Genomic DNA, 19,238 nt, shown 5'->3' on the forward strand with positions numbered 1-19,238 from the left:
AAGCAAATCGGCCAAGGCTGCAAAAGGGAATGTGATGGCCCTAAGAAAGCAATTAAAAGAATTTTCTAAACTAGTGCTGCACATATATCCTTATCAGTATGGAAAGCACCATTTTTCATCTCAACTTAGCACATGTAGAGCTCTGTATCAACTCAAGTTAAGTTTATAGAAACAAAACCCTTTCTCTATTGATCTTATGGGACATGTTTTTGCTCACCTGGTGCAGGAAACTTCGGCTCAGCACATGGAGCATAGATTAAACTAAGCATAATTTGGGGTTTTGTACTCATGAAACACAAAGTTTGAGACTTTTCTATATTCATCAAGATCTATCTTAAAAAAAAATAAAATTTAAAGCACAAAAACCCAAACTAATTACAAATCTCTTCAAAGAGCTTTAGACTCCAAACCCTGGCACCTTGGGGTCGTTGTATATGATCTTGAAGAAATTGCAACAGAAAGGAAAGGATGACTATAGGAATGAAGATAGAGAACGGAATTTTTGTTTTCTTAATGGTTAGGATGGGGTTGGCTTGTGTTCGACCAGTTGCAATCAATGAACTCATTCAATTTCATGGGGCATCCAAACATCCAGAGATTGAAGTGCAAACAACCAATTAGAGTTCTCAGTGCTTATATTCTGATGGTCACATACCAATGCCCAAACACAGGAGGCCAATTTAGAAGCACTTATCATGCAATTCTGATTTAGCAGGGGAAGAGGTCGGGGGTGGCTAGGAGGTTGGGGAGCAGAATGGGAGGAGGGACAAGGATGGGTCTAGAGGAGCCGCCAGACGCCGGGGGGGGATTCGCCCCCCCAAAATTTCAATAGTTCTCACCCTCAAAATTATAAAGATTCACCCCCCAAATTATGTACATTACAAAATTTAAAAAATAGTTTCTAAATCGAGTTTTATCAAATATTGATCTATTCTATTTGTTATATGTGTTATTTGTTATATTTCAATATTGTTTAGAGTTAATTATATTCTTCTAGTTGTTCTTATTTGTTGGTATTCTTTTTTGTTTATATGTCATTTTTTTTTTTGTTTTTTATATGACATTCTTGAAAATGAGTTCATAAATTTTAATTTCGCTTATTGAAATGAATTATCATGTTACTCATAAAAACATACATTATCCACTTTTTTGTGCTAGTATAAATCAAAATTTAAAATTTTATAATACTTTTTTCCAACGAAAAGTTATGTGTGTTTTTGCCCTCCCAAAGTTCAAGTCCTAGATCTATCCCTCAAGAGAGAGGTAGTGGCGGAGGAGGTTAGGTAGTAGTGGAAGAGGAGGCTAGAGGGGGTGGGACGGGTAGGTGCATCAGGGTTAGGATTTGGAAGATGGGTAAGACAATATCATCAAATTCAAGTTTTATTGTAAATGACGTTCAATTGGTGGAGGAATCAACAAAATAATTAAGATCTTATATTATTGAGGCAAACATAATAACAAGAAAATTAATGAATGACGTCCTTGCAAAATTGTGCCAAACCCCTAAAGTTTGAGTTCGGTTAATCTGTGACAAAAGTCCATTACAATTTCCACAGGATTCCAAGAATAATGTCAAAAAATGTAATCATAATGATGAGGCAGTAGGATCGAGCCCTTGAGACTACAAATGGATCTCACAAATGTGAACAATAAATTTCAATGTGAAAATAACCAAGAGGGCTTTGATGGTTCGGGCCTGTTAGCGGGGGAAGAGAAAGCAGAGTGAGACTAAATGGACCCGGCATATACAATAAGTGAGGCATAATCAAATTTTGTTGTCTCGGTCTCAAGCGAGAATGTACTCTTTGTGGCCTTCTTTGTAGGAAAGGGTTATAATATCAAGATTGACCCGTTCTCCCTTTCCCTTCAACATGCTTTCTACTTTCACCTTCCTTTTGGATCGTCGTTTGTGAGATCTATATAATGGAATGGACTTTGGGACAGTTAGCTAGTTGTAAGCTCGGTAGTCAAACCAGAGGGTTAGTTGTAAGCTCGGTACTAAGACTAAGATAAGCCACTAAGCGATTTCGGACAGAACTTTTGAGATTTTTCTTGAGTCTTCTCTTTAGAAGTGTAAGGGTCCAGGATGAGAGCTTGAGCCCAATTCTATCAAGCCAGAGCCCCTAGTCAATGTCTCTGGGTGTTGAAGGCAGTGTCAAGGCAGGAAAAGAAAAAGAAAGAGTAGGGTGAAGCAAAGGGCTTTTTCCTCAATAGCAATATATAGGAATAAATAAATAAGACAGTCATTCCTCTCTGGTTTACCTCGGAATAAGACTGCCCCTGCCAATGGCAAGACTTGGGGTCAAGGCATCAAGCCACCTATATTTATAATGGCTATCCTGATATTGATTCAACCCTGGAAACTCTAGATGTCTATCAACGTGCTTATGCTACTGGATGGATGATACTCACATGGATTTCTTTGTAATTTCATCAATCCATCTTGCTCTTTCCCCAAGATCATATACAATTTCTGTGCATGTGTAGAAGACTATATAAAATTAGCATGACACTGAAATATATATATGGTATCTATAGCGATCCCGGGTTTACCCTTGTTATACCGTGATCCGGACATGTGTCCGTGGATGTTGGTAGTTGTCTATCATCTTGTTTGCATCCTTTTTACTTAGTATTTGAGTTATGGGATGTGTTGGGCAGGTTTGTTTCAAGTTGGTTGAGTTTAGAAACCAAAACCAGTTGCCCAGATTTTTTTGGCCTGTCCGCTCGAGCGGAGGTGTTGGCGCTCGAGCGGGGAATACACCCATCCAGTATTTGTTGTGCAGTGTTGTGAGCTCGAGCGTAGGGTTGGGAGCTCGAGCGGAGGCCTGGTTCTGCGAAAGTGCTGGGCGAGTGCATTCTGCGCTCGAGCGGGAGGTTGGCCGCTCGAGCGTAAGTCTGTGAGTGGCCGCTCGAGCGGGGTGTTTTACGCTCGAGCGGAGACCTGGGTTAAAGTCCCGAATTTGTGACTCTTTAAATCACTTTTTCACTTCCTCTTCTCTCTCTTACTTTTCCAAAAACACCATTGTTGAGTCTTTCACTCTAGACTCTACCTTCTCTCTAGGTTTTGATCTAGTAGGAGTGATTTACTCACCTTTGGCCTTTACAAAAAAGTTGTTGATCGTCGAGGGCTTCATTTTAATCTGAAAATCTCGGGTTTTGGAGCACGTTGGGTTTTATCGTCTTCTCCTTTGGGACTCCGGATTTGAGGTAGGGATATCCTACTCCTCTCTATGGGTTTTGTCTTTAAATTTTGGTATTTTGAGATGTTGGGCTTGGTTTGGTAATTTTGTGAAAGTTTGGGGCTTTTGTGTAATTTTACAAAAGTTGGGGTTTTATTCATAATAAACCTAGATGCATGTTTGGCATAGAAAAATGGAATGATTGTTGAATCATTGATGAAAATGGAACCTAAGGGTTGAAATGGTAATTATGGAAAATGGCCTAATTACATTGTTTAATTAATTGGGATAATTAATTGGTGAGAAATGAGGAAATGAAATGTTGATTGAATATCCATTTGTGCATTTATTTTCTGTTTTAGAAATAACTGCTTTGGGCTATCGGTGGAGGATAGTCGAGATTGTTGTAGACAATGCATGATGATTAGGTAAACGGAAACTAATCAATGGAATGTGTCATGGAACTTGACGGTTGATAGAATACATTAATTGTGTTTATTGTGTGATTGTATATAGAACCAATGTGTTTATATACGTTATGTGTAGAGGAGGAGATAGTGGATGTACTCCGCGGTTTAGGGGAAGATAGGGGATGTACCTCTAAACCGGATAGGTATTTGGAGGAGATAGGGGATGTACTCCGTAGACAGAGCTCATATGCTTGTCTAGAGAAGTGAAGATAGAGCTCATATGCTTATCTTTGTGAAGTGTGGATACAGCTTGTATGCTTATCTGTGGATATTGTTGATATACATATCTGTTGTGAAGTGTGGATATAGCTTGTATGCTTATCTGTGGATATTGTTGATATACATATCTGTTGAGAATGTGGATATAGCTTTTATGCTTATCTGAATGTGAGATATAGTTTTTATACATATCTGTGGAAATGATGATAGAGCTAGCATGCTTATCTGTTGAAAAAGGGAAAATGAAAAGTAATTGGGACTTGTAAGTCGTTGACATAAATATGTAATTTATGTGATTGTATCAGTGGTGACCAACTATCAATTGCTAATGTTTTAGTCATTGTCCATGGTTGGTTTAGTGTATTTCTACTGGGCTGTGGCTCACCCTATATGGGAATATCATTTTCAGGTACAGGAAGCATGCCACCTCCAAGGACATAGCTGGGAGGCTAGTGGCGGGCATAGTTTTGTCGTTTTACTTTTGATGTATTACATGTAATTTCAAGCCAAGGGCTTAATGTGTAAATGAGTTAGAACTCTTTGTTGTAACCAAGTGTTAACTTGGAAAGCTGTAAGCCCGTAGGGCATTTTGTTATGAGGTTAACATGTAATACTTATGTCTTATCTGATGGGTTAATTGTTATTATTTTGAGGGCATTACAACTTGGTATCAGAGCGTACCGGGTTCGAATACTTTGGGTACGTGGGAAGTGATTAGGATCACAATGGGTTTGTCTCGCTTGATAGAGACTTAGATGTAGTACCAGATGCTATGTGTTTATTTGATAACATGCTTATGTGACTATGTGGGTATGGGATTTAATTTCTAGGATGTTGATTGGATCCTTGAGTTTCTGGGAGTCTTGTTGGAAAAGCACTTGATCAATGCTGTTTCTAACCGGAACTCTAGTAACGTCTCGGGACTATCATTAACCGGAAATGAAGTTCGTAAGTGCTTATGTGTTTATGTGCTTATGTGGAATGAATTACAGTTGTCCATGCATTAGGACGTGAGCGTTTAGTTTCGGCACATTTATGAATGTGCTAACGTTCTGTGTTGCCTTTATTAGGATGTCAGGACGAGGAAGAGGTGCTAGGCGTGGTAGACCTGCGAGGCAGGAAGTACCGTTACAGGGTGAGATTCCGGCAGTGCAGGAGGGAGTTGGGCAGGCCAATGTGGCCGAGCCAGTAGGTCAGCAGGCTATGGGTGCCTTGGCCAGAGAGATAGCAGGAGCTTTGGGTATTCTTAGAGCTGGGAATCAGGCAGCTGAGGCAGGGCCTTCTTTCTTGAAGAGGGAGTTCTTCCGGTGTAATCCGGACGAGTTTATCGGGGATCCGAAAGAGCCGCTTAAGGCAGATGAATGGCTCGAACAGACAACGAAGACGTTTGAGATGCTTGGCATCGAGGATGGAGCACTGAAAGTGACCTTGGCATCCTTCCAACTGAAGGGAGATGCGGGTCAATGGTGGAAGTACGAGAAAGCTCGTGTTGGTGGTACTTGGGAGGCGTTTGTGAATGCTTTTCAGGAGAGGTTTTTGTCTGCAGTAGCAAGGGAGAAGCTGAGAGATCAGTTTAGCCGGCTTAATCAGCAGGGCTTGTCAGTGGCCGAGTTTGAGGCTACTTTTACCAGTCTGTCTAGGTTTGCACCTGAACTGGTGGCGTCTGAGGAACGCCGTTGTTATGAGTTTGAGCGGAAGTTGAGGCGGGGCCTCAAGTTGAGAATTGGTGGGTCTTATATTCGAGAGTATAGACACCTGGTAGATGCTGCAGCTCATATGGAGCTTATGATGCAGGAGGAGGATGAGGGTCAGAGAGGCTCCAAGAGGAGCCAGGATAGTCAGAGTGATGGCAGGAGACAGAAGGGTAATAACCCTCAGCAGTCTCAGGGTGCAGTCTCTAGATCGACTTTTCCAGTGCCTAGTGTAGGCTCGGGGAGAGGCAGTCAGGGGGAATTCACTTGTTACAAGTGTGGCCAGCTGGGTCACAAGGTATCTGTTTGCCCGCAGAAGGGTGGGGGTCAGAAAGCTGCTTCTTCTTCAGCTAGACCGCAGAGTCAGAGTTTGGACAGGGGGCAGCTCTTGACTTGTTATCAGTGTGGACAACCTGGGCACATGAAGAGGTTTTGTCCACAGTTGAGTGTCACTTCGGGAGCGTCTGGTTCTAGGCAGACGCAGGGTTTTCAGCCAGCTCAGTCTGTGCAGGCCTCGAGGGCCAATCCGGGAGCTTCGTCATCCCAGTCTGTGCAGCAGTCTTTTGCTCCGAGAGGTGAGCAGGTAGACCAGGGGCCTACGGGGCGCGTGTATGCTGTTACCGCGCAGGATTTAGTACCGGCTCCATCAGTAGTGAGAGGTACTTTTCTGTTTTGCAACTCAGTTGCTAATGTGTTGATAGACACGGGTGCATCTCATTCTTTTGTATCTGCTGCATTTGCATCTGTTTTGGAATTGGAGTTAGCACAGTTAGCATCTCCTATTTGTGTGGTATCGCCTTTGGGTGGTGAGTTGATTCTGAAACAGGGTGTTAGAGGATGTGATATAGAGGTCGCCGATTATAGGCTTCCTTTTCCGTTTGTTGTCATGCCCATGAAGGGTTTTGATGTTATTTTGGGTATGGACTGGTTATCGTCATACCGGGCTGTTATTGATTGCTACCGCCAGAGGGTCACGTTATGTACCTTGAGCGGGGAGTGGTTCCATTTCTTGGGAGACCGGGTTGGTAGTGTTTTGCCACCGGGGTATGATTCGCGAGGGCGAAGTGAGCTTAGTAGTCTACTTGCCAGCTTTGAGAGTGGTGAGAGTGGTGAGACCCAGGTTGTGTTGCCGAGGGTGGTTTGTGAGTATTCGGATGTTTTTCCCGAAGATCTTGTTAGTTTGCCACCTCACCGAGAGATAGAGTTCTCTATTGATTTAGTGCCTGGTACGGCGCCGATTTCTATGGCACCTTACCGTTTTGCTCCAGCAGAATTGGTTGAGTTGAAAGTTCAGCTCCAGGAATTGCTAGACAAGGGCTTTGTTCGCCCTAGTGTTTCACCGTGGGGAGCACCGGCCCTCTTTGTTAAAAAGAAAGATGGTGCCTTGAGATTGTGTATAGACTACCGGAAGTTAAATCGGGCTACGGTTAAGAATAAGTATCCTATGCCCCGTATAGATGATTTGTTTGACCAGTTGAAGGGTTCCCGTTGTTTCTCTAAGATAGACTTGAGATCGGGTTACCATCAGTTGAGGGTCAGGGAGGAAGATATTCCTAAGACGGCATTCCGTACGCGGTATGGCCATTATGAGTTTCTGGTGATGCCATTTGGGCTTACCAATGCACCGGCAGTCTTTATGGACTTGATGAACCAGATTTTCCGGGAGTTCTTAGACCGATTTGTGGTTGTTTTCGTGGACGATATCCTTATCTATTCGTCTTCTGAGGAGGAGCATGAGGCACACTTGAGAGTGGTGCTTGAGTTACTTAGAGCCCATAGGCTGTATGCCAAGTTTGGGAAGTGTGAGTTCTGGCTGGGGGAAGTCAAATTCTTAGGCCACGTGGTATCCGGGGAAGGGGTGTCTGTTGATACATCCAAGGTTGAGGCAGTGCAAGATTGGGCACAGCCTAAGAATGTGTTTGAGATCCGCAGTTTTCTGGGATTAGCTGGGTATTACCGTCGGTTTGTGAAAGATTTCTCCAGGTTAGCGTCACCGTTGACTAGGCTGACTCGGAAAGGAGTCAAGTTTGTGTGGAGTGAGACTTGTGAAAAGTCGTTCCAAGAGCTGAAAGTTAGATTGACCACCGCTCCGGTGTTGATCATTCCGGAGAGAGGGTTGGGTTATGCGGTTTATTGTGATGCTTCACGAGAGGGTTTGGGTTGTGTGTTGATGCAGGCGGGGAAAGTGGTAGCTTATGGCTCATGTCAGTTGAAAATACACGAGAAGAATTACCCCACACACGACCTAGAGTTAGCAGCTGTGATCTTTGCCTTGAAAATCTGGAGGCACTACCTTTATGGTGAGAGGTTCGAGGTATTCTCGGATCATAAGAGTTTGAAGTATCTGTTTACACAGAGAGACTTGAATCTGAGGCAGAGGAGATGGATGGAGTTCATCGAGGATTATGATTTTGAGTTACATTATCATCCAGGAAAGGCCAATGTTGTGGCCGATGCCCTTAGTAGAAAGACCATTAGTGATGTAGCTTGTATAGCCATCCGGGAATGGGTGATGTTGGGAACACTTGGCGAGTTTGATTTGCTACTGGGCGAATCTGTTGAGACTGCGGCCTTGTTTTCTGTTGTTGCGCAGCCTACACTTGTGATTAGAGTGTTAGACGCACAGAGAGGTGACCTTGAGGTAGAATCCCTCCGAGAGAAGATCTCCAGTGGGAAAGTTGAGAAGGGTTTGACGGTGTATCCCGACCTGAGTGTGAGATACCGAGACCGTTTGTTTGTACCGGAGTCTTGCCGAGAGGAAGTACTCCGAGAGTTTCACCATTCGCGCCTTGCGGTGCATCCGGGAGGTACTAAGATGTATCAGGATTTGGGTCGCCAGTTTTGGTGGCGGGGTATGAAGAAAGATGTGGCTGTTTTCGTATCGAAGTGCCTTACTTGCCAGCAAGTGAAGGCCGAGCATCAGAGGCCAGCGGGTTTGTTGCAACCCTTGCCTATTGCCGAGTGGAAGTGGGAGCATGTCACTATGGACTTCGTTGTAGGTCTTCCGAGGACTCAACGGGGTAGTGATGCTATTTGGGTGGTTGTAGACCGGTTGACTAAGTCGGCGCACTTTATTCCTATGCGCGTGAGAGATTCGGTAGATCATCTTGCCGATTTGTATATTCGGGACGTAGTGAGATTGCACGGGGTCCCAGTGACGATCGTCTCAGATAGAGATCCTCGTTTTACTGCTAGGTTGTGGCAGAGTTTGCAGAGTGCCTTGGGCACTAAGTTGACCTTTAGTACGGCTTATCATCCTCAGACTGACGGGCAGTCCGAGCGTACTATTCAGATCCTCGAGGATATGCTTCGGGGTTGTGTCCTGGATTTTAGTGGGACGTGGGAGAGGCACTTGCCATTGGTAGAGTTTGCCTACAACAACAGTTTTCAGTCTAGCATCGGTATGGCACCGTTTGAGGCCTTGTATGGCCGACCGTGTAGGTCTCCAGTTTGTTGGGCCGAGGTGGGTGATGCACCTTTGTTGGGTCCGGAGTTGGTTAGGGAGACGACGGAGAAAGTTGAGCTTATCCGTAGGAGGCTTGTTACAGCCCAGAGTCGACAAAAGAGTTATGCCGACCGTAGGAGGAGACCTTTGGCGTTTGAGGTAGGTGATCATGTCTTTCTGAAGATATCACCTAGGCGGGGTCTGATGAGGTTTGGGAAGAGTGGGAAGTTATCCCCTCGGTTTATTGGTCCTTTTGAGATCCTAGAGAGGATAGGTGAGGTTGCTTATCGGTTAGCCTTACCGCCGCAGTTGTCCGGAGTGCATGACGTGTTTCATGTGAGTATGCTTCGGAAGTATGAGCCAGATCCATCACATGTGTTGGATTGGACTGATTTAGAGGTAGATGAGGATGCCTCGTATGAGGAGAGACCGGTTCGGGTCTTGGATAGGCGGGATCAGGTCCTGCGTGGCAAGACCATTCCTTTGGTAAAAGTCTTGTGGAAACATCACGGAGTGGAGGAAGCCACTTGGGAACGTGAGTTAGAAGTCCGAGAGAAATATCCGGACTTGTTTGTTGATATGTAATCTTGTATTTAAATTTTACATCTTGTTGAACTTAAGAGCTTTGATATATGTCTTAAGTTGTGAAACATTGAAAATGTTTTGGTTATGGGAAGTATGTTTTGGAACTTGCCTAATATGGAAGTTGAAAGTGACATTATATGTGTTAAATATATTGTTGAAATTGGAAGGATAGTGCATAATGTTAATGCATGTTGAAAATACATATGTTGTTTACATATTGTGATATGTCTCTTGTTAAAGGGATGGGATGACCGGTAATGGGTCGAATTGTTGAATGTTAAAATGTAACATTGTTTAAAATGGAGGAAAACTTGTTTTTGAAAACTTGTGCTTAATTTCGAGGGCGAAATTCTTTAAGGGGGGGAGGTTATAGCGATCCCGGGTTTACCCTTGTTATACCGTGATCCGGACATGTGTCCGTGGATGTTGGTAGTTGTCTATCATCTTGTTTGCATCCTTTTTACTTAGTATTTGAGTTATGGGATGTGTTGGGCAGGTTTGTTTCAGGTTGGTTGAGTTTAGAAACCAAAACCAGTTGCCCAGATTTTTTTGGCCTGTCCGCTCGAGCGGAGGTGTTGGCGCTCGAGCGGGGAATACACCCATCCAGTATTTGTTGTGCAGTGTTGTGAGCTCGAGCGTAGGGTTGGGAGCTCGAGCGGAGGCCTGGTTCTGCGAAAGTGCTGGGCGAGTGCATTCTGCGCTCGAGCGGGAGGTTGGCCGCTCGAGCGTAAGTCTGTGAGTGGCCGCTCGAGCGGGGTGTTTTACGCTCGAGCGGAGACCTGGGTTAAAGTCCCGAATTTGTGACTCTTTAAATCACTTTTTCACTTCCTCTTCTCTCTCTTACTTTTCCAAAAACACCATTGTTGAGTCTTTCACTCTAGACTCTACCTTCTCTCTAGGTTTTGATCTAGTAGGAGTGATTTACTCACCTTTGGCCTTTACAAAAAAGTTGTTGATCGTCGAGGGCTTCATTTTAATCTGAAAATCTCGGGTTTTGGAGCACGTTGGGTTTTATCGTCTTCTCCTTTGGGACTCCGGATTTGAGGTAGGGATATCTTACTCCTCTCTATGGGTTTTGTCTTTAAATTTTGGTATTTTGAGATGTTGGGCTTGGTTTGGTAATTTTGTGAAAGTTTGGGGCTTTTGTGTAATTTTACAAAAGTTGGGGTTTTATTCATAATAAACCTAGATGCATGTTTGGCATAGAAAAATGGAATGATTGTTGAATCATTGATGAAAATGGAACCTAAGGGTTGAAATGGTAATTATGGAAAATGGCCTAATTACATTGTTTAATTAATTGGGATAATTAATTGGTGAGAAATGAGGAAATGAAATGTTGATTGAATATCCATTTGTGCATTTATTTTCTGTTTTAGAAATAACTGCTTTGGGCTATCGGTGGAGGATAGTCGAGATTGTTGTAGACAATGCATGATGATTAGGTAAACGGAAACTAATCAATGGAATGTGTCATGGAACTTGACGGTTGATAGAATACATTAATTGTGTTTATTGTGTGATTGGTATTTGGAGGAGATAGGGGATGTAATCCGTAGACAGAGCTCATATGCTTGTCTAGAGAAGTGAAGATAGAGCTCATATGCTTATCTTTGTGAAGTGTGGATACAGCTTGTATGCTTATCTGTGGATATTGTTGATATACATATCTGTTGTGAAGTGTGGATATAGCTTGTATGCTTATCTGTGGATATTGTTGATATACATATCTGTTGAGAATGTGGATATAGCTTTTATGCTTATCTGAATGTGAGATATAGTTTTTATACATATCTGTGGAAATGATGATAGAGCTAGCATGCTTATCTGTTGAAAAAGGGAAAATGAAAAGTAATTGGGACTTGTAAGTCGTTGACATAAATATGTAATTTATGTGATTGTATCAGTGGTGACCAACTATCAATTGCTAATGTTTTAGTCATTGTCCATGGTTGGTTTAGTGTATTTCTACTGGGCTGTGGCTCACCCTATATGGGAATATCATTTTCAGGTACAGGAAGCATGCCACCTCCAAGGACATAGCTGGGAGGCTAGTGGCGGGCATAGTTTTGTCGTTTTACTTTTGATGTATTACATGTAATTTCAAGCCAAGGGCTTAATGTGTAAACGAGTTAGAACTCTTTGTTGTAACCAAGTGTTAACTTGGAAAGCTGTAAGCCCGTAGGGCATTTTGTTATGAGGTTAACATGTAATACTTATGTCTTATCTGATGGGTTAATTGTTATTATTTTGAGGGCGTTACAGTATCGATCAAAAATGTTCACCTATTATTACTTCTTTTTTTTTAAAGCCATTGCACTTTGGGCCACCCCCAAGATTGCATATGCATCTATATTTGCACATAGAATTACTTGCATATCCAGTTCTATGCTGTTATATAGTACTGCATTTGATTTATCTTTGGGCAAGACTATAAATATGTATAGTATCGTAACCTGATTCATCTATTTTATGACTCAGTGTTCAACTACAATTTGCTTGTGCTTTACAGAAGTAGACTAATTGCATTAATGATTCAAAATTTTGTCCTACCTATTATTTTTATAATCTTTGAATGGATCAGCTTCTCTAAAGGCTATTTGTCGACCATAAGTGATTCATGACACTGTTAATCTTGTTAAACGCCATTCTTAACTTGATTTTTTTCTTATGTAGTGTAACAGTTTCATACTAAACAACATTCCAGTGCTTGTGACAGTGACATCGTTTGGGATGCTCACTTTTCTTGGAGGAAATTTGACTCCTTCGAGGGCTTTTACATCACTTTCTCTGTTTGCAATGCTACGTTTTCCGTTAAACATGCTTCCAAATTTAATAACACAGGTTTTGCCTTCTTCAGCTTGGTTATAATTTTATTCAGCGTACAATCGAGACTTTGATATTTTGGATACTTGAAAGTAGAATAAGCAAATTAATCAATTTATTCAATATGTAAACTGTGCAATATGTTATCCAATATCATTTTCTGCCACCTCCTGAACTTTCCATTTTATTCAATTGAGGAGCCATGATCGGCTTGGAAACTGAACAATTGAGAACCGCATCAAAATGGTATAGAACTTTAGGAGCATTTTCAAAATGTGTTAGGTCAATTGTCTTGAGCTTGGGATCCGAATGTCGGATTTGAAAGTTGACAGCGTTGACTCTCACGGCCTTGCAAATATTTCATGAAAAGTTTTCTAGAATCTTAAGATAATTAGGCACTTAAGGGATTTCGATTTGAAAGCAAGATAGGAAGGCAAAAATGGTTAGGGTTGAATTACACCTTGATATGGTAATCTAAGAAGCAAGTACATGGGAACTGACAATTTTCAAAAAATTACGGACATGGCGGTGATAATGATTTTTTTTTTAAATATTTATTTACAAAAATTATAATAATATTAATAATAAAAGAAAAATAAAAATAAAAATTACCACTAATTTTAACATGAAAACAGCTCAATCTACAATTTAAAATTTGAAATATCAATTAACATATAAAATGGGAGCTTCTATTTGCACACCTCCTATTCTCTCAATTCACACCATTATGGGAGCTTCTATTTGCACACACACATTCTACTCTGTGCACACACTTAATGATGATTATTTTTATTACAATTTTATTCCTAAGTAAAATTACTATTATGGACATCACACTCAATTCAAATAAACACATTTGGAAGTTGAATGTCGAAAAAATAAAAATCAAAATCAAAATTCTACTGTCGAAAAAAATGATAATTTTTATAGCGATCCCGGGTTTACCCTTGTTGTATAGTGATCCGGACATGTGTCCGTGGATGTTGGTAGTTGTTTATTATCTTGTTTGCATCCTTTCTTACTTTGTATTTGGGTTATAGGATGTGTTGAGCGGGTTTGTTACAGGTTGGTTGAGTTTAGAAACCAAAACTAGTTGCCCAGATTTTTGGCCTGTACGCTCGAGCGTAGATTACATCCATTCAGTATTTTCCTGTGCAGCGTTGTACGCTCGAGCGTGGTATTGGCCGCTCGAGCGGGGTTGTCTGAGTGCCGCTCGAGCGTAGGGTTGGGAGCTCGAGCGGAGGCCTGGTTCTGCAAAAGTGCTGGGCGAGTGCATTCTGCGCTCGAGCGGGAGGTTGGCCGCTCGAGTGGAAGTCTGTGAGTGGCCGCTCGAGCGGGGTGTTTTACGCTCGAGCGGAGACCTGGGTTAAAGTCCCGAATTTGTGACTCTTTAAATCACTTTTTCACTTTCTCTTCTCTCTCTTACTTTTCCAAAATCACCATTGTTGAGCCTCTCACTCTAGACTCTACCTTCTCTCTAGGTTTTGATCTAGTAGGAGTGATTTACTCACCTTTGGCCTTTACAAAAAAGTTGTTGATCGTCGAGGGCTTCATTTTAATCTGAAAATCTCGGGTTTTGGAGCACGTTGGGTTTTGTCGTCTTCTCCTTTGGGACTCCGAATTTGAGGTAGGGATATCCTACTCCTCTCTATGGGTTTTGTCTTTAAATTTTGGTATTTTGAGATGTTGGGCTTGTTTTGGTAATTTTGTGAAAGTTTGGGGCTTTTGTGCATGTTTGGCATAGAAAAATAGAATGATTGTTGAATCATTGATGAAAATGGGACCTAAGGGTTGAAATGGTAATTATGGAAAATGGCCTAATTACATTGTTTAATTAATTGGGATAATTAATTGGTGAGAAATGAGGAAATGAAATGTTGATTGAATATCCATTTGTGCATTTATTTTCTGTTTTAGAAATAACTGCTTTGGGCTATCGGTGGAGGATAGTCGAGATTGTTGTAGACAATGCATGATGATTAGGTAAACGGAAACTAATCAATGGAATGTGTCATGGAACTTGACGGTTGATAGAATACATTAATTGTGTGTATTGTGTGATTGTATATAGAACCAATGTGTTTATATACGTTATGTGTAGAGGAGGAGATAGGGGATGTACTCCGCGGTTTAGGGGAAGATAGGGGATGTACCTCTAAACCGGATAGGTATTGGGAGGAGATAGGGGATGAACTCCGTAGACAGAGCTCATATGCTTGTCTAGAGAAGTGAAGATAGAGCTCATATGCTTATCTTTGTGAAGTGTGGATACAGCTTGTATGCTTATCTGTGGATATTGTTGATATACATATCTGTTGTGAAGTGTGGATACAGCTTGTATGCTTATCTGTGGATATTGTTGATATACATATCTGTTGTAGAGTGTGGATACAGCTTGTATGCTTATCTGTGGATATTGTTGATATACATATCTGTTGAGAATGTGGATATAGCTTTTATGCTTATCTGAATGTGAGATATAGTTTTTATACATATCTGTAGAAATGATGATAGAGCTAGCATGCTTATCTGTTGAAAAAGGGAAAATGAAAAGTAATTGGGACTTGTAAGTCGTTGACATAAATATGTAATTTATGTGATTGTATCAGTGTTGACCAACTATCAATTGCTAATGTTTTAGTCATTGTCCATGGTTGGTTTAGTGTATTTCTACTGGGCTGTGGCTCACCCTATATGGGAATATCATTTTCAGGTACAGGAAGCATGCCACCTCCAAGGACTTAGCTTGGGAGGCTAGAGGCGGACATAGTGTAGTTGTTTTACTTTTGATGTATTACATGTAACTTCAAGCCAAGGGCTTAATGTGTGAACGAGTTAGTACTCTTTTGTTGAGACCAAGTGTTAACTTGGAAAGCTGTAAGCCCGTAGGGCATTTTGTTTTGATGTTAACATGTAATACTTATGTAATGAAACTCAATGAAATAAAGGAATGTGGTTAGTTTATATGTAAATGCTTGTCTTATCTGATGGGTTTAATGTTATTATTTTGAGGGCGTTACAATTTTCGGAATGGTACTTCCGAACAAGTTGTTTATTTTTGCAATACTACTTCCAAACAAGTTATTTATTGCGAAGGATGTGCATAGAGTGTAATGGGTGTGTGCAAATAGAAGCTCCTCACCATTATCCCAATTTTTTTTAATTACCATTGTATCCTTTAATTAAATTACCTACACACCCCTTCCTCCCTCTCAACTCACCACCGCCGGCTACCACCTCCTCCCAACCCCGCGACCGCCGACTGCCACCTCCTCTAACCCCACCAACACCGGTTGCTACCCCTCACCTCCAATAGCACCACTCCCACCCACCTCAACCCCACCACCGCCGGTTGCCATCTACCCCATTTCCACTGCCTCCCTCGCTGCCCTTTACCTTTGGTACCATCTTTCCTCTGCAACAACTCTCCAACGCCTCCTTTGGCGAACCCTACCCATTGCGACCTCTTTTTCTCTTCTTCACTTGCTCGCTCTCTCTCTCTCTCTCTCTCTCTCTCTCTCTCTCTCTCTATTCGATTGATCATTCATCGATCTTAGTCAATCGCGAGGGTTGGGGGTGGCGGTCACTAAGGCTGCGGTAATGGCGAGGTGTGGTTGTGGAGGTGTCGGAGTGGGGCGGAATTGATGCAAGGAAGGGTTGAAGGAGTCTGAGGGAGGAACAGTGGTAGTCGGGATCGGTTGTGGAGGGTGGATGAGCGCGTGGGTGGGTCGCCGGATCTGGTGGTGGCTGGGTTGGGGGTAGGTAGGGTTAGGGTATTTTGGGCATAAAGGGTGTGAATTGAGAAAATATTAAAAAATGAAGATGGTGTGGAGGTGTGAACTAGAAATGGTGTGTATTGAGGTAAACTATGGTGTGTAAATAGAAGCTCGGCATACAAAGTACTATTTCATCAATCATGACCCATACTATCATAGATCTCATAAGCATTTAGGTTCTATTAGGACAGAAAAAAAATACCATACTTAATTATGAAAAAACCCAATGAAGAAGATAACCAAAACCATCGCGTGCAAGAAAAACACCGCTAGCCGCTAAGAAAATAGGGTACCTCATCCCGTAGGGGTGTTGGTTTATTTATAATAATCCGGTATCTTGCCTAGCAAGTAACATAATTGATCTAGAAGTCTTACACTACATAATCTCTAATTGGTCGGGACTTCTATAACGATAAGATTTCATCTCACGATGAGTTTTACTCCACGTATATTACTGTTGTTGTGTTTGACTAGGATTTGACCGCCGCCTTACGCTTTAATGTAAAAAATAGTAATACATATACGTGAAATCATATCATGTCAAAACCATAATCTGTCATTTTTAATATAAAAATATGAAGAAAGTCCTTATCTCAAATATGAAGAAAAGCTAATCCGAAAATGCAAACATCATCCGGTCATGAATCCGAGAACACTATTGCGAATATCACGACGAGCTCTCCAACTTTCATTTACAACAGTTTTGCAAAATCTCACTCTAAGGACTTCCATTTGAAGCTCAAAGATTGAGCAACAATAGAGAAAAGAGAAAAGGAGAGAGAGAGAGAGAGAGAGACGTTGAGATAGAGAGAAAGAGAGCCAAGCTCTCAGCCAACCCAACAAGAAATGATATGAGATGAAAAGGAAAGGAAGGTGAATGATGGCCAACACAAAAAGAGGGGCAACCCCTGTGAGTTTGTCTTCCCAAAGCTTGGTATTTTTAAATATATATATATATATATATATACATATTACTTTTGTAATAATACTTTCAAATTTTATAATATAAATTATAAAATGATATAATTTTTCTCACCACAAAATATAATATTTTGATCACTATGAAATATGCACATTTTCATTATTTATAAAATATATAATTTTTTGCCATATGGTACACACCATAAAATCAACTATCAAATATTTATTATAATCCTATATAATAAATAATTACAACTCCTAAGGCGGTTACCACCAATCACCTAATTAAAAATGACTAAACAGTTAAAGATGAGTCATTAAACAAATTTAAATTAAATTAAATTTAAATCATGGGTCTCACCCATAGATCAAACATGGTCCAATTATATACCAAAATAGTCCTAACAAATTTATCTCAAATCCTGGTCCGAGCACCCAAAACTCAATTTCAAATTCTGTTATAAATTAAACTGAACACCAATCAGTTCGTGAATTTTCATAAAATAAATACTCATCATTTAATTCTGAATTTTTTATACAACGTGCTAGACTCATATGGGAACAATATATAAATTTCTGAGATCGGAAACTATTACTAAAAAATACAAAACCGAACTATTTTTGCACAGAATTTACACAACAATCAAATTCGAAAATTTGCTCAATTAAATTATGCACTGGCTATTTTAAAAAAAAAAATTAGAGTCATTACAATAATGAATAGATCATCCATAAAAAATATGTAAATCATACTATTATTCTTGAGAAATAATAATATAGTGTTTACATATGCCAAAAGTTTGCACCAAAATTTCTACAAACCAATGTACATAAAAAAGATTATAGTAACACACTGAAATTGATTTTTTCAAAGACATATGCTTTCTGCCTATATTAGTTGAATTTTAGGACACATATTACAGATATCAAAGATATAACGTATTAGGAGAAATGTTTTTTTCTGCCACCATCTTGTTTCGAAATGCAATACTTTGACCACCAAACCAACTTTCTAAAATTATAAATAAAAATAAAATAAAAAACACAAATGTGTAATGTGGAGTATCTAGGCACAAGACACGCATGTGCTTGATGTGTCCCCCCAACTTGTCCAGTGAAAAAATAATTAAAAAATTGACATGCCATATGGTGTGTCCATAAATATCTCAATTAGACACTGCTATGACTACTAAAATGAAGTAGTTGTGTTTCATAAATGCTAATTTAGAGCTGACTCAGTGTTGTTTTGAGGGATCGTTAAGGTTTCTTAGCACACCCTTAGGGTGGCCCCTTGCTAGCCTCATAGATAGAAAGAGGCATTAACCACGCGACACCTCAAAGAGTGTATAACTACCTTTGAAAAGTCATGATACAGCCCCTGAGGGATAAATGATTGAAGGATCTGAGTGAAAACTGCTTTGCAATTCACTTTTTATTTATTTATATTTATATTTTATATTCTGATATATTGCAGCCTAATTGTTTTCATTTCTTTACCTTATATCTGTTAAATAGAATGTTCCCCCCACCCTCCCCCCTACATGTTCAGAGTAGTGCTCAAGTGCCAGTTTTGCTCTAAAATTTAAATATGGATATTGCTTACAAGTTGTAAATGCAAATGTATCATTACAACGACTGGAGGAGCTATTCTTCGCTGAAGGAAGAATTCTGTTACCGAATCCACCTCTTGAGCCAGAACTTCCTGCCATCTCAATCAAGAATGGATACTTTTCATGGGATTCTAAGGTTTGCTATCAACATTAAATTTACAAGTGTGTTTTGTGTTTATGGTGTGTGTTGCTTTCTTCTTTTCAATTCTGTGTTTGTGCTTTAATTTTATGATTTCTTATGCATTGCTCAAAGTTATGATGTAAAAATATGTAAAACTATGATTAGGGTTAGAGAGAAAGAGAGGATAAGAAAAGAAGACTGTTATATTGAATATATTTGTAGGTTCTTAAAATAAACCTAAAACAATCAGCACATATTTAAAAAGAGTGCTACTATTAGCACCTACCTAATTTTTTTGAACCCTCCAATTTTCAACTTCTTTTTTTTTTATTACAATTGTATCCTGATGTAAAATTACATTAAATGACAATTTTTAATGAAACACCCACCCA

The 19,238-nt window shown here is 40.4% G+C and overlaps 1 pseudogene across 1 annotated transcript in view; it reads left to right on the top strand.

The window, feature by feature from the left end:
- Positions 1–19,238, top strand: part of LOC114258034 (ABC transporter C family member 12-like) — a 138,717-nt pseudogene that overhangs the window by 75,556 nt on the left and 43,923 nt on the right. Inside the window, exons 20-22 of the transcript XR_014356960.1 lie at positions 12,269–12,436; position 12,866; positions 18,722–18,861. The product of XR_014356960.1 is annotated as an ABC transporter C family member 12-like (transcript). The remainder of the gene's footprint in view (positions 1–12,268; positions 12,437–12,865; positions 12,867–18,721; positions 18,862–19,238) is intronic.

Source organism: Camellia sinensis, chromosome 15, assembly GCF_055761805.1.
Source record: "Camellia sinensis isolate YWXY chromosome 15, ASM5576180v1, whole genome shotgun sequence".
In the NCBI taxonomy this organism is placed as follows: domain Eukaryota; kingdom Viridiplantae; phylum Streptophyta; class Magnoliopsida; order Ericales; family Theaceae; genus Camellia; species Camellia sinensis.